The sequence below is a fragment of the Dromiciops gliroides genome, chromosome 4 (assembly GCF_019393635.1).
Source record: "Dromiciops gliroides isolate mDroGli1 chromosome 4, mDroGli1.pri, whole genome shotgun sequence".
In the NCBI taxonomy this organism is placed as follows: Eukaryota; Metazoa; Chordata; class Mammalia; order Microbiotheria; family Microbiotheriidae; genus Dromiciops; species Dromiciops gliroides.
Window position 1 is genome coordinate 443,614,887 of NC_057864.1, and position 16,606 is coordinate 443,631,492.

The 16,606-nt window shown below is 38.1% G+C and overlaps 1 pseudogene; it reads left to right on the forward strand.

Annotated features, from left to right (window-relative positions):
• Positions 1–16,105: 16,105 nt before the first annotated feature.
• Positions 16,106–16,339, forward strand: LOC122753094 (annotated as a pseudogene).
• Positions 16,340–16,606: the final 267 nt, after the last annotated feature.

Here is a 16,606-nt window from a genome sequence, read left to right on the forward strand (position 1 = left end):
CTATTTATCCTGTATATAGTTGACTTTATATAGATTTGCTTGTTTTATCTCCCATTAGACTGTAAGCTCCTTGAGGGCAGGGATTGTCTTTTGCCTCTTTGTTGTATCCTCAGTGCTTAGCACAGTGCCTGGCAGATGGTAGGTGCTTAATAAATACTATTGATTGATGTAATTTTCATAAAAATGAAAGCTTTTTTCTACTGCCAACTGCAGTCCTGAAGCACAGTGAAGCAAAATCCCTTCCAGTAACCCTGAAGATGTCATCAGAAATTCAGGCCAACTCAAATTAGCAAACATTTATTGAGTACCTACTATGTGAAATGCACCTTATTAGGTCCTGGAGATTCACAGGAAATAGCATCTTGGTCTCAAGGAACCTATGTTCTACTGGAACACAATGTACAGTATGCCAGAGTGGAAGTTATGAGAAAGAATGACTAAGTTAGGTCAAAGATTGAGAAGGATTACAGAGTCACAGATTTAGAACTGGAAAGGAATTTAGAGGTTGTTGAATACAGTCTCTGCATTTTACACAGGAAGAACCTGAAGTATGGAGAGATCGAGTGATTTTTCTAGGTTTACACAGATGATGTGTCTGAGATAGGACTTGAATCCAAGCCTTCCTGACTAAAAGTGCAATGTCTAATAGACTATACCACACTGCCTTGGTTAATTCATACATTTTCTCCTTTGGGGAGCTGACCCATGCTCTCAAGTCCAACTACCATCTCTGTTGAGAAATCTTCCTTACAATAGTGCAGACTACTCAATCAAGTTCAATCAATCTGTAATAAACATTTTTGAATGTTTACCAGAGCTAGTGTAGCAATTGTTGTGGGGCAACCATCTCAATTCCCATTATCACTAGCAATCTGGAGTCCCAGGAGACAGTTACTAAGTTCACTCAGGGTACTAAAGTTCTCCCTCATTGAGAATATACAGGAAGAAAACTTGGTTTCTAGTTCTAATTTTGCCACATACTAGTGACCTTTGACAAGTCATTTCACTATTTTGGAGCTTGGCTTTCTCTTCTTGTAAAGTTGAGGCATTGTACTAGATGGTCCTCCAGGTCTCTTCTGGCTTTAGTGGTCTATGAACCTACTGTGGCACTGCATGAAAAGCGGATCTCTCTCTCTCTCTCTCTCTCTCACACACACACACACACACACACACACACACACACACACAAATACACAGATAACCCAAATGAATGTGGCTTTCACAGGTTCATATAAAGTCCATAATGGTCATAATATTAGAGATCTAAGGGACTTTAGAGATTATCTGGTCCATATTCTACCCCATCATTTTACAGATGAGGAAACTGAGTCTCAGTGGGGTTAAATAGTTTGCCCGAGGTCACATACTTTAAGTGACTTTACAAGGACTCCAAATTTCACTATACCATATACCAGAAAATGATAATTCTCTTTTCCATGGTGCTTTGCAGTTTATAAAGTGCTCAGTTACTCAATAAGCATTTATTAAGCACTTACTATATGCAAGGTTTTGTGCAAAATGTTGGGTAAACAAAAAAAAATGAGAAAAATAGGGACATTACCTTCAAGTGGATGACATTCTAATTGGTGAGACGACATGCAGATAATTATGTATATATCATAACTATGTACATATCAGGGGAAGGTAGGTGGTGCAGTGCATAGAGAACCTAGCCTGGAATCAGAAAGACTCATCTTCTTGAGTTCAAATCTGACCTCAGACACATCCTATCTGTGTGACCCTGGACAAATCACTTAACCCTGTTTGCCTCAGTTTCCTCATCTATAAAATGAACTAGAGAGGAAATGGCAAACCACTCTAGGATCTCTGCCAAGAAAACCCTAGATGGGGTCATGAAAAAGCAGACACAACTGAAATGATTGAACACACACATACATTGGCAGCTAGGTGGTTCAGTGGATAGAATATCAGGCCTAGAGTCAAAAAAGACCTGAGTTCAAATTTGAACTCAGACACTTACTGGCTGTGTGATCCTGAGCAAGACATTTAAATGACATCTACCTCAGTTTCCTCATCTGTAAAATGGGAATAACGATAGCACCTGTCTCCCAGGTTTGCTATAGAGATCAAAGGAAGTAATATATCAATGTTAGCTATTATTATTTTATGAATTAAAATCTTGTCTTCCACACCTCTCAATATTGTCTCACACATCACTAATGCAGCTGTCAGCTTGGCTTGATGAGACTTGCTAAGATCCTCATACTTTAAGGTAGGGGTACTTATTTTTGTGATGGGAAGTCCTTTGGCAGTCTAGTGAAGCCTATGAGATCCTTCTCAGAATAATGGTCTAAAATGTATAAAATAAAATGGATAGGATTACAAAGGAAAACACATATACTTAAATGAAGTTATCAATACACACACACACACATACACACACACACATGTACACACATTTAAAAACAAGTTCATGGACTCAAATCCCTGCTTTAAGGTATCAATAGTTACAGCATCAATAGCCTGTGTGGTCTACTTCTGTATACTGCTCTTATAGTGGGCAGAACCACATTCTGTTCCATATACAATTTAGTCCCCTTCCTGTCTCCATGTCTTTTCACTGGTTGTCCTTCATATCTGGAATTTGCTCATTCCTAACCTCCACCTTTCAGAATCACTGCTTTTCTTCAAATTCAGCTCATTTCCCCTTCCATGTAAAGACTTCCTTGCTCTCCCCAGGTATTAATGCCTTAGCTGACAACAGTGCCTTTTATCTATTTTGCATGTACTTATAACAGAAATTCACATTGATCTGCTCGGATAGAATATAATCTCTTTGAGGGCAAGGTTGGCTTTACTTTTGTCTTTGTATCTCTGCCACCTACCATGGGGCTGGATGCTCAGTACAAATGAATGAAAAGCTCTTATTATAACTACTGCTTATGTGTCAAGCATTGTGCTATGGCTGTAGATACAAATACAAAAGCGAAGACAAGCCCTGACCTCAAAGAAATTGAATTCTAATAGTAGAAATAAATAGAGGAGATTGATGGTCAGGGAAGGGTGGTCTGGCAAGTCATAGAGATGATATATGGAATGATAGAGGAGCCAATTCATATATTCAACAGGAGTCTAGAATAGTGGTAGTTTGATTGCAGTACTCAGAAAAAGAAGTGTGTATGGGGGGTGGGGCAGGAAGGTTATTACCTAATCCTTAGAGAAAGGCAAGAAAATGACTGGGCTGAAAATGAGGATGCATGGTCCTAGGGAGTATAGAACCCAGTGATTTAGCTTCTCTCAGGGGGTTTGGTATGGTACATGGAACAAAAGCAGCAACAGAAACAGAGGGGAGAAAAATGGCAGGGAGGAGGATGAGGGCACGTAGAAGGCATTTAACAAATGCTTGTTCGTTGGTTTGACTTGGTTTGGCTTAGAGAATTCCTCATTTTCAAAAGTTTTCAAGAATAATTTGGATCACTCTTGTCTGGTTGACTGGAAAGCTTCAGAAGGGATTGCTTCATGCCTGCAGAATGGGATTGAACATAATGACTTTTAAGACTTCTTCCAAATCTAAAGTTCTATGATTTAGGATATTTGACTTTTTTTTTAGCCCAATATTCTTCCCACTATGCCATGTTATCGGTCGTAACATTTCATTCCTGTCTACTACATTTTCTCAAGCCAGGAAACATGCTGGTTGAGAACATGGGTATAGTTCAGATGTTCACATGGAAAGTTTAAGTAATGCTTGAAATGAATTAAGCTAAAAGGTAGAACAGTATGGGTTAAAGGAAAGCATTTGAGATGAACTTAGTAATGGAGTAACTAGAAATTCTTTCACTTGGGAAAAACAGCTGAGAGGCATGATGGAGATGAGGAGTGAGTGGACATGGGAGACAGTGGATAGACACGGCATGCACTATTACCATAGGGAAAGTCATCATGCCAAAAGGGAGGTTGACTCTCACCCCCAGGGGTGACTAAAGAGAAAAGCAAGCCCAGGACATGGAGGAGACTCAACTTCTTGTTGTAGGTAGCTAGCTGATGAAGGACCATAATCATTTCTAAAAGGAAATGATATTGGACATTCCTTTGCTGCAGGAAGAAAATTTGGCTTTTCCATTGTGGGGATCTTTCTCACCCCCATTTCAACACTTTGGGACAAAGCTCCATTGGCTCCAGGCTAGTCATGGCTCTGCTCTGGAGTACTGGATCCTAGTTCCAGCATAAACATTAATGATTAGATATTAGAAAAGTTACTTTCTGTCTCTGGGCCTCAGTTTCCTTTTCTGTAAAGTGAAGGTGTTGCACTAAATGCTGGTCCCTTCAAGCTCTGGATTTTTCTGACTGGAGGCTATCATAGTAGAATCACGCTTACCAGGCAGGAGAAGGTAGAAAACCTCTACTTTGCTATTCTCCTGTTCCCTGAGGCTGTGATGTCCTCAGACTGTCCTCTCTTCTTTCACTCCTAAGAGGCAACTGTTCCAGCTAAGGCTTTTCTGATGTATATTCATTTACAGGCATTCTAATTTTAAAAGTTCTCCATGTGAAAGGATGACTTTGATATTCAGCAGGAATTTATTTCTTCCTATTAGCATCACATTATACAAGTCTCTGACAGATTAATCACAGCTATTGTTTTGCTGTTTATTCTTACCACAGTATAATTTTACTTTCAAAATGTTTTTTTAATTAAGAAGGAAGTACAGTAGGGGGAAGGCTTCTTTCTAGCCAAAGGCTTCTCTAGCCCCAGGGGCATGCAGGTGGATGATGGGTGCTGCCTGCAGCCCCTGTGAAGACATCCCAGACGCCATTGCTGCTCTCTCACAAACCAGAACCAGGGAAGAATCAAGTCCTAGCAGGTGATAGGACTGTGAACACTTGGTTAGCTCAGAGCAATGTGTTTATCTAATAGTTTTCCCTTTTTGTCTTTTTAAAATTAACATCCTTATACCTTATGGCAAAAAAGAAAACCCCTACAATTTGATCAAAGGTCTTTCCTAACTGAAGCAAGAATTCTAGCTGTTCCATTGTTGCCTAGAATTAGGAAAAAGGTGAAACTTACAAGTTGGGAAGGGCCCGGACCACCTCCTGATCTGAAGTATCCTGGATAGTGCTCCCAGTTTGTTAGGCCCAGTATACAAGATCAAGGTAAAAATGCAAATGCCCTTAACAGCTATTCATTTAAAGGATTCATAGACAATTTTGAATCTATAGTCTAGCTTTGATTCTGTTCATTTTAAATCTGAATATGTTTTAGTCTTGTTTTTGTAAATTTCTAGTTTGACTATGTTCTAGCTTTAATTCTGTTAATTTTGAATCTATGTTCTAGCCTTGATTCTGTTAATTTCAAATCTATGTTCTAGCTTTGATTCTGTTTATCTACTAACTGGGTGATCTTGGTCAAGACCCTTAGCCAGAGTTTCTATTCAATGTCTCCATTTATAAATTATTCAATTGGATTTTGTGAGTTAATTTATATGGATGGTTCCTCCAATCATTCAGTTCACAACTCCAAAGTTCTTGACACATAGTTGATGTAGGAGGCAAAAAAGGGGTTAACAGAAAAACCTAAGACCCAAGCTCTAATTTAGATTTGAGCTCTAAGAGGGATTCAGACCCCAGTTAATGGATAACTTAAGACTTGAGTCTTCATCAATAGAAGTCAGGGTCTGAGTTCTTGTTACCTACATTAATCAACACCCATAACAATAACATAAAGAGGCAGGTCGTAGAGACCTTAACTATAACAATAATACATAGATAGGGCATAGAAATTCAACTGATAAATAAAGATATTTTGAAACTGGAGATGGGAATCAAAAAGAGACATGTGCAGGAAAAGCCAAATTTGTCCCCAGATTCCCCTTATGATGTGTAAATCCCCAAATCACACCTCCAGGGAAAAAGGTACCCACCTTAGGGGTTGGCTTAGGACCCCAGGAACTCCAAATTAGGATAGACCCTCCCCTGTACCTCCCGAAGGTGGAGATTATTATAATGAGACTGATAATCAGTTTATCCACACTATAAATATAACTCTTTTCTTTCCCTATTCATGAGATACCTTTCCACTTTTCTGGTTCTCTCCCTGTGTTCACTCACAGTCTTGCAATAAAACTTGGGAAACTGAGGCACTGAGTCTTGTAATTCTTCTGGGACGACTCACAATCAATTTGTTTATTCCTTTCTTCTTCTTTTCCCACCTCTTACCTTGTAATTCTTATCCACATCCTCCCCCATATTTGCCTCTGGGGTCTGCCCATTTTGTTGGGGGCCATCCTGATTTTCTGTGGACATGGATGATGGGACCCATGGATGGTCCCTCCATTATCCTTAATGCTCACCCTGTGACTAGCCCATTTTTTTTTTTAGTGCATTTCTTTGATGGCATTTTTACTCCAGTTCTTCATAGTTCTTTGTGATTTATTACAGCCTGTTCATACCCACTATTTGACTCTCCATTGTCTTCTGAGTGATTTTTATTTTTAATTCTTTTGAGATTATAGTGTTCCATGGCTCCTAGCCATACAGCTACAATGGCAGAACACTCTATTTTAAAGATGAGCCTTTGTTTTAGGGAAAGTTTAGAATCATTTAAAGCAACTTCATAATTTCCCAAAGACAATTCAGTCTCCTCTCCTGCTGTTTAATGCTGGACTCACCTCTTTGTCCATTTGCAGTATCTGTCCGAGGTACCAATTTTTCTCATTAAATTTATATGTACATCCTTTCCAGCCTTGTCTGTGGACCCATAGCATTTTGATCTGACCTTCTAATGTAACCTGAAGTCCTCTGAGACTTTCCATTTGCTCCACAGCTGAAATATCTTTCTTGTGTTTTCTTCCCCAATTAGAATGTGAGCTCCTTGTAAGCAGGGACAGTCTTGCTATTCTTTTTTTTTCCATTTTAGAACTTAGCACAGTGTTTGGCACACAGTAAACACTTAAATGCTTTTTCATTCATTCAGCTCTACATCACTATATCTCCATTTCTAATCTTTGTCTATCTCTATTCCCATCTCTATTTACTAGCCTTCAATAGTAAATCCCATTGAGGAAAATCTCTTAACCGATAAATATCAGCACCAACTCTGCAGTTTAGGGTCTTAGAGTGCAGACTGGGTTGCTGAGAAATGTAGTGACTTGCCTAGGGTCACACATTTAGCAGATGTGGTAGAAGCAAGACTATTCAACTATTCACTACTCCATATATTCTTCCCTCTACCCCACCCATTATTTCTCTCTGTCTCTTTCTTTTTCCCACTCTCTCTCTCTATCTCTCCCTCTCTCCCTTCCTTTCTCTCTCATATATAAATATATATCACATATATAATATATGTATAATATAGCTCATATATTATATGTAATGTATCTTTATCTGTGCATATATATACACAAATAGATACATAATTATACATCTATATAGATATCTATATATCTATGTTTATACATAATATCTGAGTCTATCTCTATCATCTATCTATCTATCTATCTATCTATCTATCTATCTATCTATCTATCTATCTATCTATCTATCTATCTATCTATAATTAAGAGTTGGAAGAGATCTTTGTGGCCATATACTTAGTCCAAACTATATAATGAAGGAATCATCAATACAATCTATCTCGCAAGTTGTCATCCAGCCTCTGAAGACTTCCAAGGAAGGGGAACTTATTGCTCTTCAAGGTGGCCCATTCCACTTTTGGTGACAGTTTTAATTGCAGGAAGACTAAATTTAACTCTTTGCAAATTCTACTCATCGTTCCTAGGGAAGGGAAGACCAAAACTCAAACTCAGATGAGTTTGTCAAAATGTCTACAAGTAAAGACTCAAGTGGGAAGATGATCTTGTCTCAAGACCAAAAAGCCTTCTTTGAAGAGCTCAAAAAGGCTTTTAAAAACCAAATGAGAGAGGTAGAAGGAAAAATGGAAAAAGAAATTAGAGAAATGAGAGTTATACTGGAAAAAGAAACCATATTAGATCTTTGTAATAGCTATTTTCTTTTCTAAGTGTTCATCAACCATTTATTTAATTATCCATTCTAGAATTTTCCCAGGAATGAAAGTCAAGTTCATGGGTCTATAGTTTGCAAACTGTTTTCTCTCCATTCAGTGTCTGGCACATAGCAGGTGCTGCTTAAATTCTTGTTGACTTGTTGAAAATCAGAACGTTGATCCTTTTCCAATCTAATGGAACCACTCCCATGTTCCATGATATTTCACCACTCACTGACAGTGGTTCAGCAATCACACCTGTCAAGTCTTTTAATGGTCAAGGAAGTAAGAGCAAGTAACTTTTATTTATCAAGCCTAGCTATATTTTTTCTTGGTATCCACTTATTTGTTTTGAGAATCATGTGTGCCTTATGATTTAGAGTGCAAATGTTATTCTCCTTGTTAGACAAAACAGAAGCAAAAGATAATTGAACAATTTTTCCTTCTCTCTGTTGTTAGATACCATCATCCCAGCAATGATACCATCTCAAGCAATGATCCTACCAGTTATTTGATCCTCTTTTTTTCTCCTAATATAACTACCACCTCCTCCTTTTATTGTGTCTTTATCTTCCTCTTCATTCTCAATTTTCACATTCCTGAAGCTATTTTTTGCAGAATTGTACTACAATATTATATTCATTCTCTGTTATCTGGCCTTGATTTTACTCTCTATAGATTTTTTAAACTAAGTTGGTTGGGGAAGGATGAAGAGAATAAATATTTATATAATACCTCCTATATGCCAGGTATTGTGTTAAGTGCTTTCTACAAATAATATTTTATTTGATTTGTTGAATTGCTTGGTGAGTTCCCTTACCACATACATTTGTATATTTGTATTTTCCTCCTCCCTTGTGTCTTCAGATTTTTATTCTTGAAACACCAACTATCTTTCCAGGGTTAACTTGTCCTGATACATTATTTTCATGGGATCTCACCTCTCTTGCCTTATCTTTCTTCTGAACTCTCTGAAATATGTTTCTCAAAATCTAAGAAGCAGATTGGACTCAAATTTCTTCTTATCCAGGACAGAGTTGTTAGTTTCACCTAAGATTTCCATTATTTCCCCACCTATAAGAAGTTCTTCCCTATTAGTAAGAATCAGATTTGTAATAAAATTTCCTCTTGTTGATTACTTTACCTGTTGAAGGATGTAATGATGACTGAAACATGCCATGAAAGTTATTAGATGCTTTGCTTTTGAGAGAGAGAAAGAGAGAGAGAGAGAGAGAGAGAGAGAGAGAGAGAGAGAGAGAGAGAGAGAGAGAGAGATTCCTTTGGGTAGTATAATTTGTGACCGTGTGAATCACATGAAATGAAGTGTCATCCACTTTCTTAAGTCTTGGGAAATTCTCTGTTAGATCTTGTGTACACACCCCAGAAAGAAAAGAGAACAGCATGTTAACAGATTAACAAATAGTTGCCCCTTTGTCCCTGAATAGGAAATCATCAACTACTGTTCTCCTTTCTTATAATTCTTACTGGATGATCTTACTAGGTGTGGTGTATGTGGTGTTCAAGGAAGACTAGCACCTCTGGCGTGAGAGCCCTTTTCAGGCTGCTCATCTACCTTTTTGGTCTACCTGGCACTAAATTCTCATCTCCAAGTGGCTCCAAGCAGCTGTAGAATGCACAGTGGCCACATCCCAGTAAACCATCTTGGTAGTAGGGTTAAACCATCTTTAGCATAACAAATAGGCCTCAAACCCATCAGTGAGTTAGGAGGGTTGTCTACCTCAAGCATGTGAGGTATTCCCCCTGTGGCATGGGTGGATAAGAACAATTTGTTCTAACTGCTATGAAGGCACTGTGGAGTGCATAGAACTTGGTAAGACATGGAAGACACTAAGGTCACCCACTGCATCCTAGGCCATTGCTAGTCATCTTGGCATTTATCTTGTCACTGGACTTTGATGACTCTAGAAGAGAGAATGAGACTGATGACTGTGCAACTCTGCCTCATTTAAATCCAATGAATGCATGAGTCAAGGCATTAGCCTGTGATGTCATTGATTCTTTTTTTAAAAATTGTTTTGTGGTCATTGTTTTTTTTTTTAAATTGTAACTTTATTTAGTATTTTATTTTCCCCCAATTATATGTAAAAACAATTTTAACATCCATTGTAAAAACCTTGAATTCCAAATTCTCTTCCTTCTTCCCTCCACCCTTTGAGAGGGCAAGCAATTTGATATAGGTTATATATGTGTAGTCATGCAAAGCATTTCCATGTTAGTCATGTTGTGGGAAAAAACCAGACAAAAAAGACATGGAGAAAAATAAAGTAAAAAAAATATGCTTCAAACTGTATTCGGACACAATCAGTTCTTTTTTTTGGGATTGATATCATTTTTCATCATAAGTCCTTCAGAGTTGTCTTAGATCATTGTATTGTTTAGAATAGCTAAGTCATTCACAGCTGACCATCTTACAATATTGCTCTTATTTTGTACACAGTACATTTCACTTTGCATCAGCTCATGTAAGTCTTTCCAAGTTTTTCTGAGAGCATCCTGCTCATCATTTCTTATAGCATAATAGTATTCAATCATAATCATATATTATAATTTGTTCGATCATTCTCCAATTGATGGGTATTTTCTCAGTTTCCAATTCTTTGCCAGTCATTGGTCTTCTTTGAAAATGAAGGACAAACAACAACAACAACAACTGGATGATCTTTCTACTATATCATATTTTTTTTTGGAAGGGCAATAAGCTTCTTCCTTCTCAGAGAATTCAGTTTTCTTCTCATTGGGAAGAGTCTCAAACCTGTATTTAAGCTCTAAGCATCCAGTCTATTCTCTAAAATTTTTGTATTATAGAGTAGACACTGCTTTGTTTTGGTGAAGGGAGAACCCTCCCAGGATGTTTCCTATAAAGATGAAATCATATGCATAGTTAAAAACATTATATTGTCATTATCCAGATAAAAGATATTCTTCATCGACTTGGTGGGTGGTTAGGCCAGGTTCTTTTAAATGGCAATGGATCTTGTTCAGGAGGTTTGGCAATGTTTCCAGGCTTGATGGTGCCAGTACAGTGTTATTAACAAGAATATTGGGGGCAGCTAGGTGGTGCAGTGGATAGAGCACTGGCCCTGGATTCAGGAGGACCTGAGTTCAAATCCAGCCTCAGACACTTGTCACTTACTAGCTGTGTGACCCTGGGAAAGTCACTTAACCCCAATTGTCCCTCAAAAAAACCCCAACAACCCAACAACAACAACAACAAGAGTATTGTAAGAACCTCACCATCTAGCAGGATTCACTTTTCGACTTGGTATCTGAGCTGGATCTCCTCTATGACAATGGCAAACATTTAGTATTTGTCATAAGGAGAGAATGTCTTCGGTTTTTTGTGTGAGGCAATTGGGGTTAAGTGACTTTCCCAGGGTCACACAGCTAGTAAGTGTCAAGGGTCTGAGGCCAGATTTGAACTCAGGTCCTCCTGAATCCAGGGCCAGTGCTTTATCCACTGTGCCACCTAGCTACCCCTGAATCTCTTTGTTTTATGTCTCTCCTGTTAGAAAATTATGGAGTCATCATGCAAGGTTGGTGTAATTGTTACATCTTTCAAATAATCTCATATAATCTTGATTTAGGCAAAGGATACATCTTGTTGATGTCTTTTAAAGCTCTGACTTGTTCTATTTAATCAAATGCCTTTTTACAATAGTCAACAGTAAACACAGTGGGATATTTTACTCTCTGTCTTTCAGTCAATAGAGTGATGATAAAGAATAAGTTTATTATGGAATATCACTTTCAAAAGCCTGTCTATTTTATACTAATACCATAGTCAAGGATGCTATTAATGGTATTAATCATTCTTATAAAATTATATATCAATGACATGTTCTTAGGATTGGCTTTTCTGAGGGGCAATAATAAATTCCATGATTATCCCTTTGCCATACCTTGTGTGTCTTCTTTTTCTTTAAATAGTTTGAGAATTATTCCTTCAGTGTCCTTATAATTATGTCACTGCCAACACAACTTCCCCCATACATACTTTGTCTAGTCCAGAAGCTTTCCCCATTTTTGTTCTTTTTAAGTATTATTTCTCTCTCCTTCCTGAGTATGTATGTCCTAGATTGATCCTGGAATTTGAGGTTCCATTATTCTTGATGGAGAAAAGCATTTATCATAAAAAAAAGAAACTTCTGCAGATCTTTACATATTTTATATGTTTGTTTTCCCTGTTCCTTCTAGTTTCTACTTTAAATGAGCTCAGGATAACTTTGTTTATTTGGGTCTCTTGCCAAGCTTTCTTTAAACTGATTTTATCCTCCACTACTTTTCTATATTTTATGATGCAATTTTGGACATAATCTTTGACCATTTTTTTCTATAATATTTTACAAATGTGTTATTATTATAAACCTGATCTGACCTTGGCAGCCACATATCTTTACTTGGAAAGTAAGTCAAGTGGTGGCTAACTGAGACAGTTTTTAGACATTTGATCTCTTCATTATGACAGTTGGCTTGAATTGGTTAAACTCTGTATAAATAATAATAAAGACATGCATTACAAAATTTTATTAATTTTTTATTTTAATAATACTAAAATATATTCCCAAAGAAATCATAGAAGGGGGAAAGGGACCCACATGTACAAAAATATTTATAGCTGCTCTTTACGTGGTAGCAAGGAATTGGAAGTTGAGGGGTGCCCATCAATTGGGGAATGGCTGGACAAGTTGTGGTATATGAATACAATGGAATACTATTGTGTTGTAAGAAATGATGAGCAGGAGGAGTTCAGAGAAACCTGGAGGGTCTTGCGTGAACTGATGATGAGTGAGATGAGCAGAACCAGAAGAACATTGTACACAGTATCATCAACATTGAGTGTTGACCTTCTGTGATGGACTATATTCTTCTCACCAATGCAATGGTACAGAAGAATTCTAGGGAACTCATGATAGAAGAGGATCTCCAAATCCAAGAAAAAAAAAAAAGAACTGTGGAGTATAGATGCTGATTGAACCATACTATTTCTTTTGTTTTGGGTGCTGTTGGTTTTTTTTTTCTATTTTGAGGTTTTGCATCACTGCTCTGATTTTTTTTCTTGTAACAGGATTAATGTTATTATGTGTATATATATATGTGTGTGTATATATATCTATATGTATATGTATATAGATATATAGATATAATCTATATCACATTACCTGCTGTCTAGGGGAGGGGGGAGGGAGGGGAGGGAGGGGAGGGAGGGGGAAAAATCTGAAATTGTAAAGCTTATATAAACAAAAGTTGAGAACTATCTTTACATGTAACAGAAAAAATAAAATACCTTATATGTAAAAAAAAATTAATTAATTAATTAATTAAAAAATAACACTAAAATACAATACATTTCATTTTAAAAAATATTACCTGGTTCTCACCAGGTCCAGTACCTCTCAATTTTCTTCATGATATTTAGGTGTGAAACTTCTGTTGAATCTACATGTTTTTGGTCTTTAACATTTCTTGTTCCTGATATTTTTTTTTAACATTGAAGACTTTTACTATTACTACTGCATTGAAATCACCGAGTATTTAAGCTTGTGGTGATTAAAAAATGACAGTTGAATTCTTCATGGAGTTTCACTATCTCTTTACCTTCTTCAATATCATTTGTGTATAAGCTAAAACTGTTTTCAGGGTTTTTATTAGTCTTTTGGCAATATGAATCATAAGGACACCAATAAGAGATAACTAAATAAGAGAGGGGCAGAGCCAAGATGGTGGAGGAAAGGTAGTAACTTCTTGGAGCTCCCCACATGTTCACTGCAAAATCCTCCAAATAATGCCATAAGACAATTCCTGGAGCAGCTGAACCCACAAAAGGATGGGGTGAGATCATTTCCTAGCCAAAGATGGTTTAGGAGATCAGTAGAAAAGGTCTGTTGTACCGGGGGTGGGAGTGGAACCCAGACCCAGGATGCACCAACACACATCTAGCCCCAGGGAGGCTACACCAGAGAAAGAGACCTCCAGAGCTTCTGAATCAGCTGCAGCTGTGGCTACTTCTAAAACTCAGCTCATGGTCTGGTGAAAGGATCAAGCTGCTGGCTGGGGGGCAAGGGTGGAGGGGGGGGCGGAGGAGATTACAGGGGTTGCTACTGGCACTGAGGTGGAACTCAGTTGTCTTGTCCATGCTGGGAAACCAGAACACAGTCTTGAGTGTCAGGCCCAGGTGAGGGAGGGGTGCAAGCACATCCAAAGCTAGCAACCATAGTGAAACAGAATTCTGTTTCTGGATTAAAGAGCAAGCAAGCTTGGGGCTATTTACAGATCAGAGAACAGGCCAGGGCAGTGAAGAACCTGCCTCTCCTCAAATTTATCCACCTGGGACCCCCTGAAGTTTAGGACAGTGCATCCTGGAAGCAGGGCCCCACTTTAAGAAGGAGGTAAAAGTCAAGAAAGAGGCTAGAAAAAAAAATGAACAGACAGAAGAATAATGTGCACCATTTAAAGTTTCTTTGGTGACAAGGAAGATCAAAATATACCCCCCCCAAGAATATAACAAAGTCAAAGCTCCTACATCCAAAGCTTCCCAGAAAAATATGAATTGTTCTCAGGCCATGGAAGTGCTCAAAACAGACTTTGAAGATAAAGTAAGAGAGGTAGAGGAAAAACTGGAAAGAGAAATGAGAGTGATGCAGGAACTTTATGCAAAAAAGTCAACAGCTTGAAAAGCCAAATGAAAAGCTCTCTGGAGAAATGAGAGTGATTCAGGAAAAAAAGTCAACAGCTTGAAAAACAGAATGGAAAAGCTCTCTGCAGAAAATAATTGCTTAAGAATTAGGATTGAACAAATGCAAGCTAATGACTTTATGAGAAATCAAAACACAATAAAGCAAATCCAAATGAATGAAAAAATAGAGAGCAATGTGAAATATCTCCAGCTGACCTGGAAAATAGATTCAGGAGATATAATCTGAAAATTATTGGACTACCTGAAAACCATGAGCAAAAAAGAACTTAGACATCATCTCCCAAGAGATTGTCAGGGAAAATTTCCCTGATATTCTAGAAGGAGAAGGTAAAATAGAAATTGAAAGAATCCACCAATCACTTCCTGAAAGAGATCCTAAAAGGAAAACTCCCAGGAATATTATAGCCTAATTACAGAGTTCTCAGTTCAAGGAGAAAATATTGTAAGCAGCCAGAAAGAAATAGTTCAAGTACTGTGGAGCCACAGTCAGAATAACATAAGATCTAGCAGCTTCAACAATGAAGTATCAGAGGGTATAGAATATGATATTCCAGAGGGAAAAGGAATTGGGATTACAACCAAAAATCACCTACAAAGCAGAACTGAATATAATTTTTCAGGTGAAAAAAAATGGGACTTCAATGAAAAAGAGGACTTTCAGGCATTTGTGATGAAAAGATCTGAACTGAGTAGAAACTTTGACTTTCAAATACAAGACCCTAGAGAAGCATAAAACGGTAAACAGGAAAAATAAATTATGAGGGATGTTAAAAGGTTAAACTGTTTGCATTCCTGCATGGGAAGATGATACTTCTAACTCATAAGAACTTTCTCAGTATTTGGGCAGTTGAAAGGAATAAATTTGGACAGAGGGCATGGGTGAGAATTAATTGCGAAGGGATCATATCTGTAAACCATTTATTGTTTGTCATTTTTTTTGTGGGGCAGTCAGGGTTGGTGGGCATGCCCAGGGTCACACAGTTGGGGAATGTCTGAGACTGGATTTGGGTTCAGGTCCTCCTGGGTCCAGGGTTGATGCTTTGTTCACTGTGTCACCTAGCTGCCCCATGATGACATCTTTAAAATAAAATTTAAGGGATGAGAGGATTGCACTGGGAGAAAGGGAAAGAGAGAGGTGGAATGGGGCAAAGTATCTCACATAAAAGAAGCAAGAAAAAGGTTATGGAGTAGAGGGGAAGATGGAGGAGGAGAGTGGGAGTGAATTAGCCTTACTTTCATCAGAACTGACTCAAAGAGGGAATAACATACACATTCAAGTGGGTAAAGTAATATATCTTGCCCTGAGGGGAAATGGGAGGGAAAGGGGATGGGGGAAGGGGTGAAGGAAGGGAGGGCAGATTGGGGGAGGGGCAGTCAGAAGCAAAAAACTTTTGAGGTGAGTTCCTGAGGACAGCTGCTCGGATACTGAGATGTAAGTGGCTTTTGTGCCAGAGTGGCTTAGGGGGAAGGCAGAAGTTAATCAGGAGACCATCCAGCAGTTTCTGGAGGAAAATGACCAGCTGATCCAGTGCATTGTGGAGTACCAGAACTAGGGGAGGGCTGCAGAGTGCACATAGTACCAGCATGTACTACACAGAAATCTCATTTATTTAGTTACCATTTCAGATGCCAGCCCAGCAAATGCTTCCAAGACAGTGGATTGATTTATTAGTTCTTGCTTTTTGTCATATTGTGAGTATGTATCCCCTTCAAATAAGTGGAGCCATGACTTTTGCCAAGTTGTTCAAGTTACACCTGGGAAACCATATTTCAGGCCCATTTTCAAGGGTGAAGGGTTCGAGCCAAACATTAAGAGCAACTGTATTTTAAATGTCACTTTTCATCACTCAGCACATCTATCTAAGTATTTGTCATCCAGCAGCACATCATTTTTCTGAATTGCCTTCTTTGGGGAGCAAAAACTATCAGGA